At 41.8% G+C, this 21910-nt stretch overlaps 1 protein-coding gene and 1 pseudogene across 3 annotated transcripts in view; both read right to left on the reverse strand.

Moving 5' to 3' along the window:
- Nucleotides 1-21910, reverse strand: part of LOC118544814 (phospholipid-transporting ATPase IB) — a 581647-nt gene that overhangs the window by 238468 nt on the left and 321269 nt on the right. The gene's annotated exons all lie outside the window — the stretch shown is intronic.
- LOC118544821 (U6 spliceosomal RNA) lies at nt 835-948 on the reverse strand (annotated as a pseudogene).

The following is a 21910-nucleotide window of genomic DNA, read 5'->3' on the forward strand; positions in this document are numbered from 1 at the left end:
TACAATGGAAAAGGTGAGAAATGCCTAAATCTTGCAATCATACCCACCTCGCAGTTGAGAATGGGAGTCATCAACCAAACTGAGCCTCAACTAAGGGAATGTATTAAGAGAGGCTAAAGCAGTGTCATAGCAAGCAAAGTTAGAGTGAATACCCTCTTTTTCTTTTACTTCTCTCACACAAATATATAGTATCTCATTAAATTGAATTGATATATACCCTAGATAGAATCTAAAGCAGTGATACCTTTGGTGTTACAATTTTTTTGGCCACGTAACAAAATGATCTGTCACCCACTTAGAATGACCCCGTTTCCAAGGCAAAGTGACAAGTGAATGCCAAGACTTCCGGGACACACAGGTGATAAAAACATGCACTGTGCCCAAAGAAGCTTGCTTTTTTTTTCCCAATCATATAGCCTATACCGAGATTCTGTGACCTGAGGTCCAAGGTATTCCTAACCTACACGTGGGGAAAGCCTTTATGATCCTGTGGGTTGCTAAGAAAATCCTACCCCCTCTTACAAGTGCCCCCGCTTCCCCATCCCTCGGAGAGTCTGTTCTCTTCCGGGTTTTGAGTGCACTCCGTGTTCAGGCTGTGGAGGAGGGAGGACCTAACTCAGGTGAGGACCACGTGGGATCAGATGAACAAGGAGGGATCCTGGGGAATGCTTCACGTGAGAGGAATCCATAGATAGGCCAGAACTGGCATCCTTGCCTCCACTCATCCAGACAGACAACCTCCCCGGTTCTGTGTTCTCGCCTCTGTGACCAACAACGAGGGTTTCTAATGTTTCTTAAGCTCTAAAACCTTAAACTGTTTTTTGTTGTTGTTTTTTTTTAATGGAATGCTTCACAAATTTGTATGTCATCCTTGTGCAGGGACCATGCTAATCTTCCCTGTATCTTCCCTGTATTTTTCCAGTTTTAGTATATGTGCTGCCAAAGCAAGCATTAAAACTTATACTTTTAAGTTGAAAGCAAACATATTTTATTTTATGATAATAATCATAATCACAAAGGAGCAACAGCAAGTGATGATTTAACACACACTACTTATTCATCAGTAACGGAGCTAAGTGCCCTCCATACACTGGGCAATTCAATCCTCACTGCAACTCTGAGAAATCAGGAGTGTCACCCTGACCAACTTGAGGGTGAGAAAACTGGGCTCAAAGAGGTTGACACAATGTGCCCAAGGTCACAGAACCTATCGAGTGGTCAAGACAGGACCTAACCACAGCTGTCTCACCTGAGGTCTGCCTGCTCAGCCACCCTGCTCCATTCCTGGCCACTGTGCAAATACCCACTTGAGAAGCTTCACCAAGTTCTGCTGAACAATCGGGCAGGGCCAGGCTGGGGGACAGAGTGCAGGCAAGGGATCATCTACGCCCAGCACTCTGACAGCCCCACAAAGTTACCTGATCCCGAGTCTCCGTTCTCGCTTTTGACTTGTGGCTATCTCCACTGCCACATGCCTCATGGAGACCGAATACATGCTAAAGGTGAGTAAGCATTTTGAAAGATGGGGGAAAAAACCCCACATCATAGCTTCTACCTGAGTCTTGGATTAAGTGCCCACCACCCTTCATCACCTCTCTGTTGAGGATGCCATCCAGGCTTCATGCTAGTCCTGGCTAGGAAGGCCCTCCCCTAAGTTCCTGGCTTCAGGGCCTCCCAGGGTTTCTGGATGGAGGTGGGATGAGAAACAGCAGAGAAGAAAAATTTTGGCTAATGTGTCCTTATTTGAATTTATCACCCACTCACTTAAAGTCCTGTATCTGATTGCTTTCATGTATAACTTTACATAATTTCTTTATATACCGACCCATTAAATTGCACACTAATTCACACTAATATTCATACATGCTGAATATGAATGTATGTAAACACAGATAAGATTGTGAGTTCTTGCAGGGTAAAGATTATGTCCTCAGTTTTTAATTGTCCGCACATCCAACAAAGTGCTTGGCACACCATGGTGGCTGCCAAGTTTCCCTCCACGGATCACATTGCAGAAATAATAGAAGCAGTCCTGCTAGACACTGTGAGGGAAATGGAGCACGTGGAGGTTTGGAGCAGTGAGCAAATGGGAACAAAGAACAAACGATGGTCAGCACACCTCTCTCAGAAGCTTTGTCCCTGGGTGAAGTTGGCAGTTAAAGTGGGGAAAGCCTGCCTCTGCAGATGGAATTGTAATAATATCAGTTTTTCTTGAATGATTAGAACTGTGTAATTAGCTCAGTCTGTCTTCATACCCTAAAATCATGTCAGCTGTTCATTAGAACACATTACAAACACAAAAAAATGTGCAACCGCCACAAGCGTGATCTCCCCATGATCAAACATGGAAGCATGATTCTTCTTCATTCATGTACTAGAAATAGTTTTTCCTCTTACTCTTGTCTCCTAAAGTGAAATGAAACAGCAAATAACCCAAAAAGGATACAATTAATAAAATGGAAGTCCATAATCCATTTTATTCTTCCCAAAGAAAAGGGACAGAAATTGATATAAGATAAATTTCAAACAAGTCTAACTATGTAAAATAACACCAGTGATAAGTCAAACACAGAACTACCCCGTCCAGGGCACCTGGATGACTCAGTTGATTAACTGACTGCCTTTGGCTCAGGTCACGATCCCAGGGTCCTGGGATCAAGTCCTGTATTAGGCTCCCTGCTCAGTGGGGAGCCTGCTTCTCCCTCTTCTGCTCCCCCTGCTTGTGCTCTCTCTCTCTGTCAAATAAACAAATAAAATCTAAAAAAAAAAAAAAAAAAAGAACTACCCCCTCCAACAGATGACCATTTCAGTTATCCTAAAAATTGATGTAAGAGAATTACACATTTCATTGTGTAATTCTCTTACATCACAGATGATCTGTTGCTATAGTAAAAAATAAAATCTAAAAAGCACTTTATCTCTGAAATGATTAAATATTATTTAAAAAGTTAAAATACAAACTTGTTTATATTTGATCTGAACAAATTTTAAAGCTAAGACGTCTCTGCCTACTTTTGACATCAGACAATTCTCCAGGACACTTTACTTACCCAGGGCCTTATGTGAGCTCCAAACCTCTAGGTAAAGTTCTTTTAAAATTGAAGATACTAATTTTTACTCAAAGAAAAATATTTTTCAACATTATTGAAAAGATAGTTTTGGCTGGTTTTTATGAAGCTAGCTATATATAGCCCATTAAATCAGATTAGTAAAAGCTCAAAAAAAATCACATAGGGTTTCTTCCATTTGAAATGAAAGTCACTGTTTCCTGGAAAGATAACAGTCTGATGGGTCCGGGCAGTGAGCACGGCAATGAGCACGTTCTGTCTGACTTGCTCTCTGATAATCCGAGCAGTAGTAAAGCAGACGCCAGGCCAGTTAGTTAATAAGCCACCAATACTCTGTGTCAGCTTTCTTTGTACATTCTGGAACTCTTTATTGGCAGGTAATGAAGTTCAGGTCATTAACAGAACAAAGAAAAATATATTCAATGATCCAGCCACGTAGACTGTAGCAAACTAGCTAACCAATATAAATGTGTCGGGCAATTAAGTTAGATTTGTAACGATAGTCTGACACTTTTGAGGTGCTACAGTGATAAGGCGGGGCTCTCCATCTCAACCGAGTCAAATGTATCGGCAGTGCGCCTAACCGCTCTTAGAACAAGTCATACACACATGATGCTAAGTGCAAGGGGAGTAATTTCTTTTTTCAAGTCCTTGAGTGAATGAAGGAGAGAAAAGTATGCATGAAGGCTGGCTTAATGCACTTTAATGGTCATTAGGAAATATGCATTCTCTATTTCTTCCAGATGCTCTGTCAACTAAGGAAACAGACTTTTCTTTAACTCTGAGGGCTAAGTTTTGACACACATGGTGCTTCTCTCTCTCTCTCTCTCTTTCTTTGTGTGTGTGTGTGTGTGTGTGTGTGCACACCCACCCACCAAGCACAGTGGCAAAGGAGACCCTTCCCACAGTCAGGGAGATGCTACTCTCCAGAACATTATCCCATGAGTCTCGTGGGGCTGCCAGTTCTCATGACAACACGTCTCCAAGACAGAAGCTGGGAAACATCATCACAGACATGGAGAGACCATCCCTCCATGATGAGGATAATTTTTCCTCTGTGGTCCCCCCACGAAGGCCAGCACCACAATATACCCCAATGTTCACCTCAATACCTGGCCTGTGGCTGGCACTCAGAGAATATTTGTGGACACTCCTCCCCCACTAGAATGAGTCTCCAAATTTACGGCGACACACCACGGCTCTAAAAGGCAGAGCGCTGCATTCATTAAAGGGAAGGGAAGTGAATTACCACACAACCCGAGTGTCTGGCCAACACTCATATGAGTCAGCACTGAGCTGGGCAGCTGAATAAGCTAATGATGGTTTTCTAAATGTGTGTGTGGGTTGAGCCAAAGGCAGCTATGGGACCAGGCCCCTGGGCATTATCATTCGGGCTGCAAGTCCCAATGTGCATCCTCCAGGTCTGTTTGTGATGCCACTTCCCAGATTTACCTGCTTTTTTGCCCATACGGTGTTCTTAAACATGCTGTGGCCAGCACTGGCTGTTCCAATAAGGGCGCTAAGATCTATTCATGCACCACTCCAGCCAGCTGCACTTCAGGTGAAGACTGACGGAACCCGAGCGAGCAGCCGAAGACATGGTGGAGGGCGGTGACTCCACCAAAAAAAATAAATAAAGTAAGTAAGATAGAAATCATAGCTGTCTTTCTCTGCCCTAGTTCTGAGAGAATGGAAGGAGATGGCAGGCCAAACCGACCAAAGAATAGTCCAGGAGAAGGGAACAGCTTGAACAGAGTTTGTCAAAAAAACTAAATACACTAAAAATACACAAGTTGATGTGTGGGTAAATAAGCACCCTAATCTACCACAACACACATATGTAGGACTACATATAACTTCTGAAGAGGCAATTTAACTGCAAGAATGTACGCTAAGAAAGTAACCAGATCAGTAGATGAGGTGCCGGGCCTAAGACAGCCCCAAAAGCACCACCCGTAAGTACCACACGGTCAAGAACACCGTAGATCTAAAATGTGTCCCCTTGGAACCAGGAGACGTACATCCATGGTGTACCACTGAATGAAGACAGCAAGCTGCAGGAGAAAACGACTGAGAAAGTGGTTATCTCTGACAAGCACGGATTTAGGTGAATTATTCCTTCCTTTTTGTTCTCTGTGTTTCACACTGAAAATAGGTACTATTATTATCATGAAAAAGCAAATAAGTTCTTAAAACACAAGCTGATTAAATACCCTTTGATACCTTATTCAATTGTACTCCTCTTTAAAAACTTTCGTGGCCACCTTTGCCCTTGAGCGTAGCCATTTGAGTTATATTACACTGTAGGATATTTACAGACTCACGTAGATACATCTCAACATTCTAAATACCAAAACATATGAAAAAGTCCCGCAAAACAAGAGGCTGATGTTTCTTTGCACCCTGCCTCTGTGCCTCCCATTCCAGGCACCATCTCTTACCTACAGTCTCAGCCTCACTAAACATCTGCTGATGAGGCTGAATTCAAAATAAGCCAAGGGTGTGGGATTAACTTAGTTCCCTTCAAATAAATACAGAGAAGGTTGTAGAAGACTCAGGAAACCCCCCTCTCCCAAATAAATCACATGTACCCAGAAGGCTACATTTCACCAGGAAAATGTGGAGTTTGTACCCTGAAGAGAGCAGTGCTGGCTGTGAGCTCGCCGGCACCCCTATACACAATGCACCCGAGCCTCTCTCTCTTTTCCAGTACACTGTGACACAGTCCAAAAGCTCACTTTAATTTTAGACCCTGCACAAACAGAACAACAAATTCTCAGGCTTCAAAAACAGATACGTTGCTTCTACATTACATTACCGAACTACCGATGTAATCCCAGAAGGACTTCTATGTTTTCCAGAGCAACTCTTTCAAAATAGATATTTTATCTACACGAGTAGGAGCTCTTTACACACAAAGAATTATTTTTAAAGTAATCTTAGATGTCACTGATCAGGAGACAGTATTACAGTTATCTCAAGTAATCCATTCTTCTCAATAATGATCGGAACTTCCGGTTTTAATTTCCTTTTCATTTTTAAAGAAAATCTGCAGAAACCCAATGGGTTTGTTGCCCTCCACTTCTGTCCACACTGCAGCCTTGCCGTACTCAAAAGGCCACTCTTCCTACTGCACTTTCTTGAATTCCTCAGGGTTCCCCCTCCAGGAACAAGCCTAAGCTTAGTAGATCACCATTCCAGAAGCTTCCTGATCACATTGTAGGAGGTGATGGGTATATGTCCATTACTTTGACTGCGGTGATGGTTTCATGGGTATTTGCATTTGTCCGAACATCAAACTGTACACATTAAGTACGCACCGTTTTTGTATCTGCACTATACCTCAACAAAGCTGCTAAAAACATGTAATAGCAATGGACTCGGAGCGGAGCATTATGTCTATAGCCAAATTGTCTGTCTTCCTGTGTATGCCTAAGTTTTATTTTCTGGTTTTCTGAGTCTCTTCCATATTTGGGCTGCAAATTAAACTAATATTTCAAAGACATAATTTCCCCTTTATTTCTCTGAACTCAGACCACTATATTAAATTTACAATAAATCTTTTTTTAAAAAGATTTCCTGAGCACCCCGTGCCTAATGAGGCTCCTTTCCTGACATTGCCTCCCCAACAATGCCCACGCCCTATCCCCTCCCCACCCACGGTCCTGCTGCTCTGCTTTTCCTCCTGACAAATCTGCTCCTCCAACTCCCTATCTCCCCCCTCCACTAACTTCTACTCCATTTTGAAGACCGGCTTCAATGTCACCTCCTCCTTGGGAGAGGTCTCCGCCAACCCCAACAACCTAACCTAGCCAGGCTCCTCTATGTCCTGGAGCCCCTGGTAAATCCCTCAATCAGCACACTCACCTCATCACCCTGAAACGACCATTTATGTGTCTGTCTTTCTCAAGGAACTAATTGCTGGAAGGCAAAGGCTGTTTTCTTTTGTATCCTTGGTGCCTAGTTCAATGCGTGGCACAAATAGCACCAATGATAATAAGAGTGTCAACTTCTATCTCATGGAAACAAAAAACCCAACCACAATTTTCTGTTCATCAGATCTGCTCTTAGAACTTCTATCTAAATTGGCATTATCATCCCATTGTCCTCTAATGACAAACACCAGTGGCTCCACGTAGTTTAGATTTCAAACTTCATAGAAATTTTGGCATAGGACCTAACTGGGTTTCCGTATTCTGATTTCCACATATTGAGACGGAAATGCCTATGGGATGTGTGTGCGGTGATGATGGTAGGGGTGGCTCTTCGCAAATGCTCAAAACATTAAAATAAAAAGAGGAGAAAAAACATTCCGAAAATGCTACAGCCCAAACCAGAACAGCTGCTAATACAAACAGGCCCCTTCCCAAATGTAAGCGGGTCACAAGTAATGGCTCACCTCAAAGCGGCCGCAACCATACTGTTTACTCTCCATGTGGGGCTTAAAAGCATTTTCGTTGATGAACAGGCCCCGAAGCAGAAACATCTAAACCCATGCTAATGCCCAGCAGAGCAGTAACTTCTCTTGATTAATTTACCAGTACTGAAAGCACAAGAAAGAGATCAAACCACGTTCTGTACTAAACAATTAAACAAGCAGCCGATGCCTCCAGGATGGTGTATGTCAGGATGAAAGCCAGTTGGGGTCGAATGAAAAAGCAACAAATATCTTACATTGATTAATGCTTATAGGATTTTTTCCCCTTCAATGTCATAACATTTCACTCAATGGTTAAACTGAAGAGTTTATATAACATTGAAAACAGAAAAAAGTTCCAAAAGCTTAAGAAAATTCAGATGTGTAGTGAGGAGAAAAATCAGGTCAGTTCTTCAGAGCCTTCAAAACCGTTTGGCGGAACTCTGAGCAGTCTACTCAGAAATCTTCCCCATGAAATAGCACGGGGGAAAAATTTCATCACCTCCTTTCGTCGAAAAATAACTTTGCTACTGTGAGATTTTCTTAATTTACATTATCTAGTCCATCCACAATGTTCAATACTATCTATATAGACTGTTTTGAAAACAGAGCCAACATATAGTACAAATATATCTCTACTTAATTTTTTTTAATTGGAATTTAAACCAAACTGATTCTCAAATCAGAATGAACAACAAATATGTTAGTAGTTAACCCTCAGATTTTCTGAATTAGCTGAATCAATTTTTTAAAACCCAATGAATTTCTTTGTAAGAAGCAGAACTGATTTATATCCTTGTAGAAAAATAACTGAATCAGGCCAGCTAAAAATGTCATCTTGCTGAAAAGTCACAATTTTCTAATTTTAGATCGCCAAGGAACATTTCTTAGGTAATTCAATATTATCTTAACGAATTTACTGGTGTGTTTGGGGGCTACTCCCTACTTGTTTTTCCTAATCTATAAAATGGGGATGATGATGCATGCCTTGCAGGAGTTTAAGATTAAATGGTATACTAATATATAAAGCATAAATCTTTAAACTCTATCATATTCCCTCCCTCCGCATACACTCAATACCAGTCTATGCTAGATTATTTGCAGAGCATTCCCCCTGCTTAGAATGCAACCCTTTGGAGCTAATTCCCCCACACGCTCGCCTCCTCTGTTTTCACAAAGAACTCATGTCTCAGAAGGGCTCCTTCACAGGCAGCTTTCAGAGCAAAGATTGTTCGGCAAAGGTTCTCTGGTACGTGGAAGACATTATGATACCATTTACTACTTCTGCCGAAAAATTAAAACTGAATCCCTTCGTGTTTTTAAGTTCTTATGTGGAAACACCACAAAATTTGGAGATACAAACCTGAAAGCTGACTCTTCTACTGACCTTCCCACAATTTTTTCCCTCTTACGAAGATATATGAGCCCAAAGAGCACAGACATCTAGGCATGTTTTCCTATTCACACACTCTGACTCTAATGGGCTCCGATCCCTTATTACTACTAACGGAGAGAATAAATGGGTTGTAGTTGAAGTGAATGGGTTGTAGTTGGCGATCTAAAGATAAGTTTCTACTGATCCCCATTTCTGATCTCTTATATGTGTACAGAAACACAAAAAGTACTATTCTAAGTCTTCTCAAAGATGGTAACATCCTCCCTTGTCAAAAAATACTTGAGGGCGCCTGGGTGGCTCAGTTGGTTAAGCGACTGCCTTCGGCTCAGGTCATGATCCTGGAGTCCCGGCATCGAGTCCCGCATCGGGCTCCCTGCTCGGCAGGGAGTCTGCTTCTCCCTCTGACCCTCCCGACCCCCCCCCCCCTCATGCTCTCTCTCTCTCTCAGTCTCTCTCTCTCAAATAAACAAATAAAATCTTTAAAAAAAAAAAATACTTGAAAAACTCCTGGGTGAGATCAGGAAACACAAGGAAGAAGAGTCTCATTTTACAGGGGAAGTAGAGGACTGTAGCACAGACTGAACATGGATTCTCAGTGGGCTCCAGGATTCCCCCAGCTGGAACTAAATGCATCCTATCTAAGAAGCTCTGGTCACAGAGGTATTTTGAAAGCACAGGCAGAAAAGCTGGAGATGATACCACAATGTTGAAGTATAGAATTAAGAAGTACGTGTGAATTATTCCACAGTGATTTTGACTCTGGTTGTAAAAAAAAAAAAAAAAAAGGCTTTCACTTTGGACCTGTTTATACAGCTCAGTCTTAAATGTACTCCTCTCTAAATACTCTTCAGCTGGAATGGTCAGATTTTTAGCTATTGAGGAAACGTTTCGCTGCTATTGTTATGGAGGCATATATAACATCTGTCCAGGAGAGAGAATGTGCTGATAAAGTTCCCTTTCAGTACCTGATCATCAGGATCTCCAACAAGTGAGCAGGGAACATTATAGACTCAACCTGGGTTAATTTTTTTCTAACTATAATGAAATTTCACAAATATTTGAGCACCTATAGTACACAAAGTGACCTCAAATACTTTAAATAATAAATACTAAAAAAGAGATCATTATGTGTACAAAAAGGGACTGTAAACAAGCCCTAGTTCAAATTCAAATTCTTTTAACAGCTTCATTACTTTATTTGCCTGTGTGCTACCCCCTTCTTATTTCCCAGGTTAAATAACCAAGAAAGATGCCCAGGCCCTGTCATCCATTCTGCGTTAAGTTTATGTCAGTATGCAAATTCCTACAGCCTCAATGTTCTGTACAAGACTTCCTTGTTATCACTGGAGTTGTTCTTACGGTTTTAGTCTTGAGTGGGCTTTTACCATTAGTTCATCGAGAATGTCATTAAGCATGTCAATTTCAGCTGGAAAAATGAGGAATACAAATGGCACCATCTGGATTTTAAAGTCTTTTCTGAAGAATATTTGCTGTGGAGGATCCTCTTGGGTACTGAATGGCATTTTTACAAAGGTTCATGGCAGAAGAATGAGAAGTCACCCCTAAGGAATCCAGAGTATGGTGAAAACAATATAGGAGACAAACGTAGGATTTAGTCAGCCTTATGCTTGGCATTCTGTCAAACCCAGGGACATCTATTCTTACACTATTTCTTTTTTACTAAAATATCCTTTTTGGCATGGGCACACACACACACACACACACACACACACACACAATAACCCTAGGAAACAACTAGAGGATAGAACTCAGGTATGTATTTGTTTGCTTAAAAACAATCTTATTTTTAAAAGCATAAGCAATAAAGTTCTACTAGCGTTAGAAATTAATCCTGGCACTTACTTATTTCATTCATGTGATATTCACTTCATTCCTTAAATATGATGCCATTACCTTATCTTTGTATCAGCTATATCTTGGCTGAATTCATATTTATCTCTATGTGAAAATACCCGCGTACGTCCCCAGTCACCAGGAAAACTCCACACTCAGTCACAGAGCAGAAATGGAGTTCAGAGCAGAGATGGACTTAGATGAAGCAAATGACCTAAGTCCTCGTGAGATAGTCCTGAAAATGATGTCAGATCAAATGCAAGCATCTCCTGTCTGGTTTTTAGAACCAAAACAGGATATAAATAAAGACAAGTTAATTGTACAATTTGCCTTAAATTCTAGGCTGGCTTCCCTGTCACTGAGCATGATACTTCCCATTGATATCCATCAGCTTGCAGCATAACGCACATGGCTCGTCATTAGCCTCAGAAGAACAAGTGGGGAAGTGAATTATGTACTATCAACACTCCCACCTAATCCCTACAATTCCCAAGCCAACTCAGAGCAGGTGGGTCCCTTACCCTAGTGCTGTCCTACAGATACATACTCCTCTCGAACATATAACACAACCAGAAAATCACTATAGCTTTCTCCAAAGGTGTTAATTTCCCTCCCCCCATCCAGCTTTACTGATATAATTGACACGTAACACTGAGTAAGTTTAAGGCAGACAATAGGTAACATGCTGATTTGGTACACTGACATACAGCAGAATGATTACCGCCAGTGTGTTCGCTAACAACTGCATCGTAACACATGACTGCTATTTCTTCTCTGTGGAGAGAACATTTAAGATCCTCTCTCTTAGCAACTTTCAAGTATCTAAGACGTTACTGTTAACTCTAAAGACCATGCTGTACATTAGATCCCCAGAACTTACTCAGCTTACAACTGCAAGTTTCTACTCTCTGACCAACACCTCCCCTTCTCCCTACTCCCCAGCTGCTGGTCATCGTCATTTTAGTCTCTCTTTCTAGGAGTTCGGCTTTCTCAGATTCCACGTATAAGTGATATCATACAGTAATTGTCTTTCTCTGACTTCACAATTTCCCTTTGTATGGTCTGCAGGACATGGGACCATATTCTTCAAAAATATATCTAAAGTTCTTTCCTCTGAAAATGCAACCTAGCAAAGATAAGAAAACTCCAGTATTCCCCTCTGGATGAACTCACTTTTGGTTTTATGGCATGCCTTGTAAGGAGCTTGTTATTACAAATACTGTCTGGGGCAGGTTACTCTCAACCACAGTGGCTTTTGAGATTTCTAACCAAGGTCACATAACAAGGACACAGCTGAGTTGGGATCAATAATGCCATCTGGATTCTCAGTCTAATTATCAGCCTGTTAATATCAGTGATGGAACTGAAGTGATCTCATAATCTCAAAATATGGAACCCTGTGTATACAAATGGAAGTTCTGCCCTTCCTCCAGCTTAGTCCTTTCAAAAGGGCCAAGGAAAGTGCATTCTAAATGAAATGTCCAGAAACACATTTGTATGTCCAGCGTGCACTTCCCACTAGCATCTCTGACCCCACAAACCTGCATATCTGGCTGATGCACACATCTAGGGGAGGCAGGTAAGAGCAGGCAGGAGGGTGAATGCAAGTCTCACCGTTTATTTTACTACGGATGAAAACAGATGAGAATGAAGAAAAATATTCTGCCCCCAGCTTCAGGGCTAAATCACATCTACTGCCTTTACAGCAGTTTATCAGCTGAGGAACCAGAAAGAATTGGGCAGTTGCCCGAGAAAATTCATACTTGGGGTGAATGGACTGCAGGCTTTTCCCTCTTGCGGGATCAAGGCACATATTGGAGGATGTTGGTTTACAAAAATTACTAAACCAGAGCCACAGTAGGAGATAACTAATGACTTTAAAAGTTTCTGCTATTCTAAAAGACAGTATATACTTTTTCTTTCATAAGTAATAGATGTAGTCACAGGATTAACTTACATCCTACAACATTTCAAAAACTTGCCTTATAATCTGCAATATGCTTTCCAAGGACATTCCATCAATGAATAAATCAACTGTTAACTGATGGTGTACATGTTCCTCAGAGGACCTTCACCTCATTCATCCATATAGGTTTTCATAACTAATTAGCATTCTTGCTAAGGTTCAGAAAAACTCAGCAACAGGTGAAGTGGATGAAATTGATCAGCGTGCTGAAAGCCTCAGAACAAATCACTGCAGAAGTCTTTCAATGGTGCTGCTTGACACCTCAAGACACATTTGTCTGATGTTTCTTTAAGCTTTTCCAGTCCCACATCTGTCAGAACCTGATGCAACTTCCCCCATTACAAATGAAAAATGTGACTGGTAAATTCCATATGTAAAAGTGAAGCAATGTTCCCAGATTTTGTGGCCACCCACAATGGGAGCAAGTCCTGTTATCTCCTCTAAATCATCAAGCTTATTCTCTGTGCTTCCTTTATGTGACCAGACCATCCACGACTCCGCTAGAATCCTACCGGATTTTCTCCTTCGTTATAGCATCTCCTTTCATTATTACTCTCCTAAGGCTGCCACCACAAAATGCCATAAACTGGTTGGCTTAAAACAGAGAAATGTATTGTCTCACAGTTCTGGAGGCTAGAAGTCTTAGGTCAAGGGCTGGGTAGGTTCCTTTTGAGCACTGTGAGGGAGAACCTGTTTCATGCCTCTCTCTCGGCTCCTGGTGGTTTGGTAGCAATCTGTGGCATTCCTTGGCTTGTGGAAACCTTACCCCGATTCCTCCCTTCATCTTTACATGGTGTTCTCCCTGTGTGTCTGGGTTCAAGTTTCCGCTTTATAAAAGAGGATTCCTATTGGATGAGAGACACAATTCAATCCATAACACCCCTACATCTTCCACCTCTTTGGAAATCTTCTACCTCCCAAAATGGAACCTGCCTCCCCCAGGAAGCCCCCCTCCACTCTTGTGTGCACTACACCTTGTCTCACATTCCAGATCCTTGAGATTGAGAAGGACAGCAGTGGCCTTCTCTTAAACCTCCAAAGGCCATTTCCAAACCAATGCTTCTTCCACCTGCTCTAAAAATCCCGGGTTATGAGGTCCCGATGCATATTCCTCAGAGTAAATGTCTAAAAAGATTCACCACCAATAAGAAAAGTCGGGGGATTCAAATAAGTCAAAGCCTTGGTTTCTAATTACTCCCCACCTTGTCAGGCAATTATCTGGTGATGAAACACGTGTGTGTCCCTCTTTGTTATCTGCTTTAGACACATGGTCGTTGCTGACATTAACCATGTATTTTACATAGGTACCTCATCTTATATACCTCATATGCACATCGAGGAATTTGACTCTTAGAAATACCTCTAACTAAGGTTGCTGAGATTTCTGTCGATAATCGTCTAGACCTCCTGAGTGTCTACAACAAAAAAATGAGAGGAAGGCAGGCACCTGCCCTCAGGTATGGTGGACCTGGGTTCAGGCATCTCCAGAGCCTTGGCAAAACTCACACATCCAATGGGGCAGATCCAGCCTCAGAATACAGTTCTCCTGATTCCTGGATCCAGTGCCCTTCCTGGCATGGACATGTCATGACATTGAGCCCTCATTTCGTAAAAGTTGCATTTTAGTTGAATCAATAATTAAACTTTCCTAAGCTTTTAAATTTAAGAACTAAAATTTTGCTTGAGTGTAGGTTTCAGCTATCTTAGGGACACTTCTATTCTGGACACTCTGCTCATTAACTGCTAATTACTACCAAGGGAGATCATCACTCCCAATATTTTGAGACACTAAGCAACAATCTGATTTCAACTTCACACATCATCAGCATTCTTAGAATGTTAAATTTACATCCAGTACTCATCCAAATTTCCGTGATTTTCTAGAATTAGTTGATTTTTAAACTATTTTTTCAGACAAACTAAAATATGAGAACTCATTTTATTCTTAAAAAAAGTTATTTTCTTATGTAGTTCTGAAAAACGGTATGTGTTTGTAACTGTCTGATTTTTAAAACAGATTTACGATAGCTATATTTAAGAAAGGTGAATAAGCACAGTCTTATGGACAGAAAGGAATACTTAAATACTGGCTTTCTTGTTTTGGCCAAAGTGTCTGAGAATCTCACATTTCTCAGCCTTCTAGGATAAAATCTAAAGGTCTACATGATATAATTACTTGACATTTTATATCAATCACTCACACACCAAATTAGCTTTCAGATTAATCCAGTTGGACTAAACATCTATTTATATACTAGAAACTCCTATAGCTGAATATCTCTTTAGCCAGATCAACAAATAGGAGATTCATTGTCTTTCCTGCCAACTTGGACTTGCTTTCTATAATCCCTCTCCTTGTGGGTATTACAATGACCACCCACTCCACCGAGCCCCACAGTGAAGCCATCTACAACTTCTCCTGCCTCCCCCTTGGATCTTCAACCTGATTTTGTCTCCTAGATTTCCTTGAGGTCCATCTATTTTGATCAACCCCACCATCATAGTATCAATTCAGACCTTCCTCACCTCTGCTGTTATATCCCCATCCTCCCTGGTGCTATATCGCTTTCCACCAATGACCTCCTCCTTCTGGTCTCCTTAGCTCTTCAACAGTGAAATTTGGAAACCAAAACAAACACTTCTGGTTATCTTTTCTGCAAAACAAACCATCTCTTTATTGAGGATGAGCAACATAGGTGGCCCCTAATGCTCTGTCCATTGTAGTATACTGCAGGGGTCCAGTGGATACTTCCAAAGATTACTATTCTTTGGCACTTTAGTACACATTTCTTCTGTTCACTTGGATTCTGCATTTCACATTATTTTTCCCCAGTTGCACTGAGTATGCATTTTCCAAGCTGTATCTCATTTTGTTATTTCCTGCCCATATTTTTAATCTCCTGAAGGTATAATTATAATATTTCTGTCCTTCCAGGTTTTTTAAATCTCCTCTGATTTGGGATCATCTGCCAACTTCATTAACATGAAGTTTATTTCTCCTAAAATAAAATGGGATACAGTATACAAATCCAATAACATCAAGGTACAAGTGGTAACCTTGCCATTTATGTTACATTTTATTTACTGTCTCTCTACTATTTTCCATCTGTGTGGCTCTCCTCCAAGCCAAGTTGGACTTGTTTTGCAGTGGAAATGGGTCAAAAAGTACTGTAAAAAAATAAGAAAAAGAAAACCTCCTTCCACACTATACAAAGGCTGTTCTCAACTAGTTTACCTAGTTATAGAGCAAGAAGGTATCAGCTGTAGGTTTCACTCTTTAAACTTTCTGTTCCCATTTTAATATAATTTGACTGAGGGAGAAAAGAATTTCTCTTGCAAGTGAGCACATAAGGTTAAGAAGCTCTATTCAGGATAAAGGAGGAGTCAGGTGGGATGGGGTGAAGGCCTCTGATGGGCAAGCAGCAGTCACTCCCACTGCGTCCCTAACGCACCGCCAAGATGCCTGGAGACCAGTGGTAGCAAGCACCGCGGAGGAGAGGCACTCCTGCATTCAGGCTCTGACCAGGAAGGCATCATTCAGACATTTGAGAGAAACTCCAGGCGATTTCCTTCCCCTCCTTAAATGCATGACGCGACTCTCCTGCTCCAGAAGTTCAAGAGAAAAGGCAGAGTTTTTACTCACCAATTCTCTCTTTCCCTCCTGTGCTCACCAGCCAGGTAAGAAGTCTACTTGCCATGATGAGTCCAATTGCCAGCTCGCTCATTTACGCTAGTTTTGGACCTCAAAAGTTTTGTGTTTTCATGCTTCTTTTTAAAAAGGAAACCAATATTCACATATCCTGTGCTGAACAGCTGTAACAGATGCAGCCTTATCTTGCCACCTCATTAGGAGAAACAAACAACTATAAATCTTGTATCACATCCAGAAAGTTGTCAGCTTGAAACAAAAGCTGGCAGGGAGCCAAGTGGCATGCGCCCTTGATTCCAGTCTTTTTGCCTCTAGTTCTTACATATGTAAATTGAGAAACTGTTAGCAGAAGCAAGCCAGCTAAAAACAGATGTGTTTAGGGTACACAGACACATTCAAGGGGCCCTCCAGGCCCGGCCCCTCCCCACCCTTCACCACAAATCCCTTCTCCTTCCTATTCCGTGTCCTCCCCCAACACCCACACCCTCTGCCTCCCCACCTTCCTCCCAACACAACACATTTTTATCATTTACTCCTGGCTAAGTTCTCATGCCCCGCCATGGTGGTAGACCTCAGAATGAAAATACAGGATATAACAAAATGCCACAGCCCTACAACCTTCCTAAAGATTAAACCATTGCAACTATCAGAAAAAGAGATGGTGGAGGAGGAGCAGAAGACTGTAAGATCAGACAAGGCAATAGGGACATCACGCCTGTGTTCCAGATTTGCAGCCAGTGCCCTTCTACTTGTGAGAAATCTCTGGGATCTGGGAGTATAAATCCCAGCCCCCCGCTTACTCTGGGCTGGGAGGGGTGGGGGTCATCTTGGACTCTACTCGGCTTTTCTCATGGATAAGATGGAAATATACTTCTGAAATCAGAGGGCTGATCCACAGATTAAATGAGCTAGCACGCCTGATGCTCTTGGCCCAGGGTAAGACACAGTCCTCAGATTCAGCAACTGGTACCACTATTTAGGGAAAGTGTTGTCTGGTCTCTGCAAGTGAACGTGATGGTCCCTAGGGGCAGAATCTGCAGTGGGTTACTTCTAGAAAGGAGGTTCTACCTGAGCACTGGTAGACCAACAGCTAACTCATTCTTGTTGGTCAAACCAGAAAGGATTCTCTTAACTTGGGATTTTACAAAATAACCAAGAGAATTGGCTCGGGCCCAGGTGGGTATAGTTTTTAAAAACTGCACGCAAGTACAAGATGCAATTTCTTGGGTGTGAGTTTTGGCTCAGGCTTGAGTAATCTGTATTACCTTTGTGAGAGTCTGTTTCCTCATATTTCAACTTGGGGTAAAGACCCACGCCCTTCCTTGCTCACCCTTTTCTCACTCTTCAAAGTGCTTCTGCCCCTATCACACACCAAAACTTCCCTCCTGCCTGATGGACACCATGACATCACTACTCCAGCACTTAGGTTATCTCAGCGGACTTTGACCCACACCTCTAAACACTGAAAACCTCTCCCCACTTTGCCTTGACGGGGGATCTCATTTGCTGGTTTGTCTTCTTTACACTTGTTAGTCCACATTCCCTGGCGCTCTAGGTCAGGCGTATCTACACAGCAGACACTCTGATCCACTTCTATGATCGACTACAGTCTCCATGTTGAGAACCACCTAGACAAGGGGTCAGAAGACCCAGGGGTCAAATCCAGCCCACTGCCCATTCTCATGACTAAGTCGTACTGGAACACAGCCACCTGTATGGCACGGAGAACTGACATGCAGAGAGACCGTGAAGCCTGGGATATTTACAATCTGGCCCTTCACGGAAAACGTTTGGCAGCCCTTAATGCAGGTTGTGTCCCCGGTCACACCTGTATTTGTGACTCCAGCTCATCATGCAGACCATGTCTCACAGGCCACTCTCCAAGTGTCTCCAAGTGACCACTCCACCTATAACCATCTCACCCTCGTGTTGCACTCAGAGCTGATGGAAACAGGACCCACACCCGGAAACATGGGGTGCATCCCAAAAGGGGCCTTCTTTAACCACATCCATCTGTGACAGTTAGGCCATCCTTGCTCCTGCTGTCAAAATCCCTAGCCTGGCCCTGAGCCCACTGTTGTCCAGCCATCGCCCAGGCTACCATTCACTCCCCCTTGGAAGAATGCACATATTTCCTGTTTTCCTTGCTCTCCTCACTCACCTCCTCTCATTCATCCTCCCCCTCCCATCAGTTATCTTCCTAACTTAAAAATTTCCAACTTTTATTTCTCACTCAATGTCTTCTAAGACATGGCCCCTAACTCTTCAGGGACATCTAAACTTGTGTCTCCCTTCACATCCAACACTCTAGCTAGCCAGCAACCAGCAACCTAGAATTTCCAAGAGGGAAGATCCAATACCCACCTTCTAGTGGGGGAATGAAACCACGTAACTCAGTAAATGAAATTACATTTTAGGTGTGCTAGAACCCAGGTCAACCACATTTTCTTGAGGCTCCCTTGACCATCAGAAAGAACCGATCACTCATTCTTTTCTGCCACCACTGCACCTTGATCTGACCTCTGTTAGAAAGCTTATCACAATGGCTCATGATGATTTGTTACGTTCTGTCCCCTCGACTGGGCTGTGAACTCTCTGAGGGTAAGAGCTGCTTTAAGCAATCCTGAGGCTCCCATATCTCACCCATTGGTAGCATGTAGTAGGTGCTCAATAAATGTTTGTGAAGACCCCACATGCTTTGTAAACAGCAAAGTACTACATGAGTACCAGCTGGAAAAGAGACAAACCTATGCTCCTTAACATCTTATGTTCAGTTTACTCTCCACTTCCGATCCTACAGGCACCGAAAAAAGGGGAAAAAGCCCTTGGCTAAGAACTTAATCGAGTTCTCACAGATAGGCTTTCCAAGTGTTATTTCAGCAATGGGCCTGGTTCCAGTCCCAGCTGGACACAGAGGCCTTTCCAAGTAGTACTAACCAGGAACAGAAATGGGGACCAGGATGGGGAGAAGGGAATTAGGAAGGAAGGTGATGCTTCATGTACACAGCACCTCACAACCAATACTGAAGTTTATCCAATCAAACTTCATTTCTGAATGTGCACCACATGTTGGGCATTCTGTTTGTGGTCTTCAAAGTAAGCCTGGTAAAAGAGGACTAAAAGAAGAAATTTAACGTGAAAAGAAAGTTAGAGGGTAACTTGATCTTGTTTGTTCATTGGGAAAAGGCAATGTTACAAAAGAGGTAACCAGCTGCTCCCCATCTCCAATGGAGAAAAATCAAAAGGGAAAGGGGTTAAGCTGTGCCATAACATACTGAAATTAGGTAGAAGGAATAATTTGCTGACATCAAAGGGTATTAAACACTATTCGTGGTTTACAATTTTATTGTCAGGAGGTCCTTAAACAGAGAGCATCTGGGCAGTGGTAGCTGAAGAAAGGAGATGGAACAGGTAAATTCTCAAGCTACTTCTTTGGACCACAAGTGATATATATATATATTTTTAAATGGGCCCATGGACAAAATAGATTAAGTGACTCAATACCCACAACTACTATACACCATACACTTTGAAAAAAAAAACCTATTAAAATCCAGTAAGTGAGAGGGTTGACAAAGTATGAAGAACAGAACAAATAACTACTAAATTATCATGAATTAAAAGGTAAAGATTCCTCATGGAAAGAATATAAGTTTGGAGTCCTCCTGCCCTAGGCTTTCCAGTCTGCATTTGCCATTTATGACCTATTTAACTTTGTGAAGAATGCAAGATACACACAGAGTACATCATAAAAAATAAAACACGTGCAGGCACATATAGGTACATGCAAACAATAAGTGTTATAAAGAAATAACAGTAGTTGTTTGAGAATGGTGGCAACATTAGTGACTTCTATTTCCTTCTTTTTTTTTTTTTTTCAAATTCAACAATATATACTACTTTTACAGGAGTGGGGAGAAGAAATTGCTCCCTGCCCTCCACCAAAATCTGTCTTGGTTTTCTGGGCAATATAATCTTTCATGCCATTCTTTATTATGCTATAAACTAACTTCTCTGTTAATCAAAACACCTGCTGTTAGTCTGATTATTTCCTTATTAGGCACCGAAGCCTTCCATGACACACATCTCCCACTGTCCATATATCATCGTAAAGGCATGTATAGTTTTCATAGATCCAACCCATTTAATCTTCTCACATGTGGGAAATTACACCTCTGAGATAGAAGAAAAATCATAGTCAACTACAATAATTCTACATTTGGGATGGGAACAAAGGAAGGGTGGAAGTTTTGTACTACATTTTCAATAAATTTTCAATAACTTCCAAATGTTTATGCTTTCCAGGTTTCTTCACACCTGTGGGACAAATCAGCATAATACAATAATACAGGGTATATTTTTTCAGCCATAAGTTACTCCTTTTACTGGAATAAATTATGTATTTTTTCATAATTTTCATCCCTTTGAGACCTGACTGATTGATCCATAAAACACAATATCCATTCTGTTATCATTTAGTTTGTTAGACCAACTCAGCTCCTAGACACACTGGAATCCATTGAAAGGACACAATGAAAAATAAAATATTTCAAGTAAAATACAGTCCCACAGAAAATAAAATAACATTTCTTTAAATGATTCATTTACATCAGTGAATATTCTTGGCCATGAACGACATATTAAAAAATAAATTCAGGAGACATTTCATTTATTTATTTTATGTATTAAAACTTAAATAATATCTAGACTTTTGGAGCAACAGCAAACAATACTTTGGAGATCATGTAGCCTATCCCTCTGATTTCATAAACAGGAAATGCGGGCCTCAAGTGTGAACAGTTTGCTCAACGTACTGTAGGTGGGCCAGTGACGGAATCACTGTGTGGCCACCACCACGTCTTCTGAGTTCCAGTACGGATGCTTTCCCATCATGCAATGCTGCTCACCTATGCCCTGACATTGGAAGGAAGTGCTGGCAAGGGACGATCAGTACTTCCATTTCCAAACACTATTTTGGGGGTAAAATTTGCTTCATTCCTCTAAGCCCAATCATTGGGAGTAGGGGTTTCTTTCCTCTTGGAAAAGCCCAGCTCTTCGGGCTTGGAAACAAAAAACTTGGTTTTATCCTGACATGAGGGAGATAGAGCAGGATGTCTGAGGTGTGTGAGCAGACGAGGGAAGGGAAGGAGGCTGGGAGGTGAAAAGCCAGGAGCCCGGAGAAGTGGAACACAGAGCTGGAGACCTCCCAAGGACAGCAGAGCTGGGAGGATACGCCGCCCACCTATGAAGAAAGTCTAGTTTCCGGTTTTACGTTGTCACCCACAAATCAATCACTTTTATTTTCAGAGCCTAAGGTTTTCTCAGCCTCCGATATAACTGAAATCAAGCTTCAGATGTAGATGTTCACGGTTCCGAGGTATATTCTCCTCTGAGTAGAAAGGACGAATTGGTTGCTGTACACGTAACAATGTGTTTTCCCAGTTGTAAGTGACACCTTTGTATGAGTCACCTAATGAGCCCTATTTCTCATGTGTATGTGTGTATTATGTGAGATTCTGCCACTCATCCCTCCACTTTTTAAGAAAAACCTGATCAGGGC

Source organism: Halichoerus grypus, chromosome 4, assembly GCF_964656455.1.
Source record: "Halichoerus grypus chromosome 4, mHalGry1.hap1.1, whole genome shotgun sequence".
Taxonomy (NCBI): Eukaryota; Metazoa; Chordata; class Mammalia; order Carnivora; family Phocidae; genus Halichoerus; species Halichoerus grypus.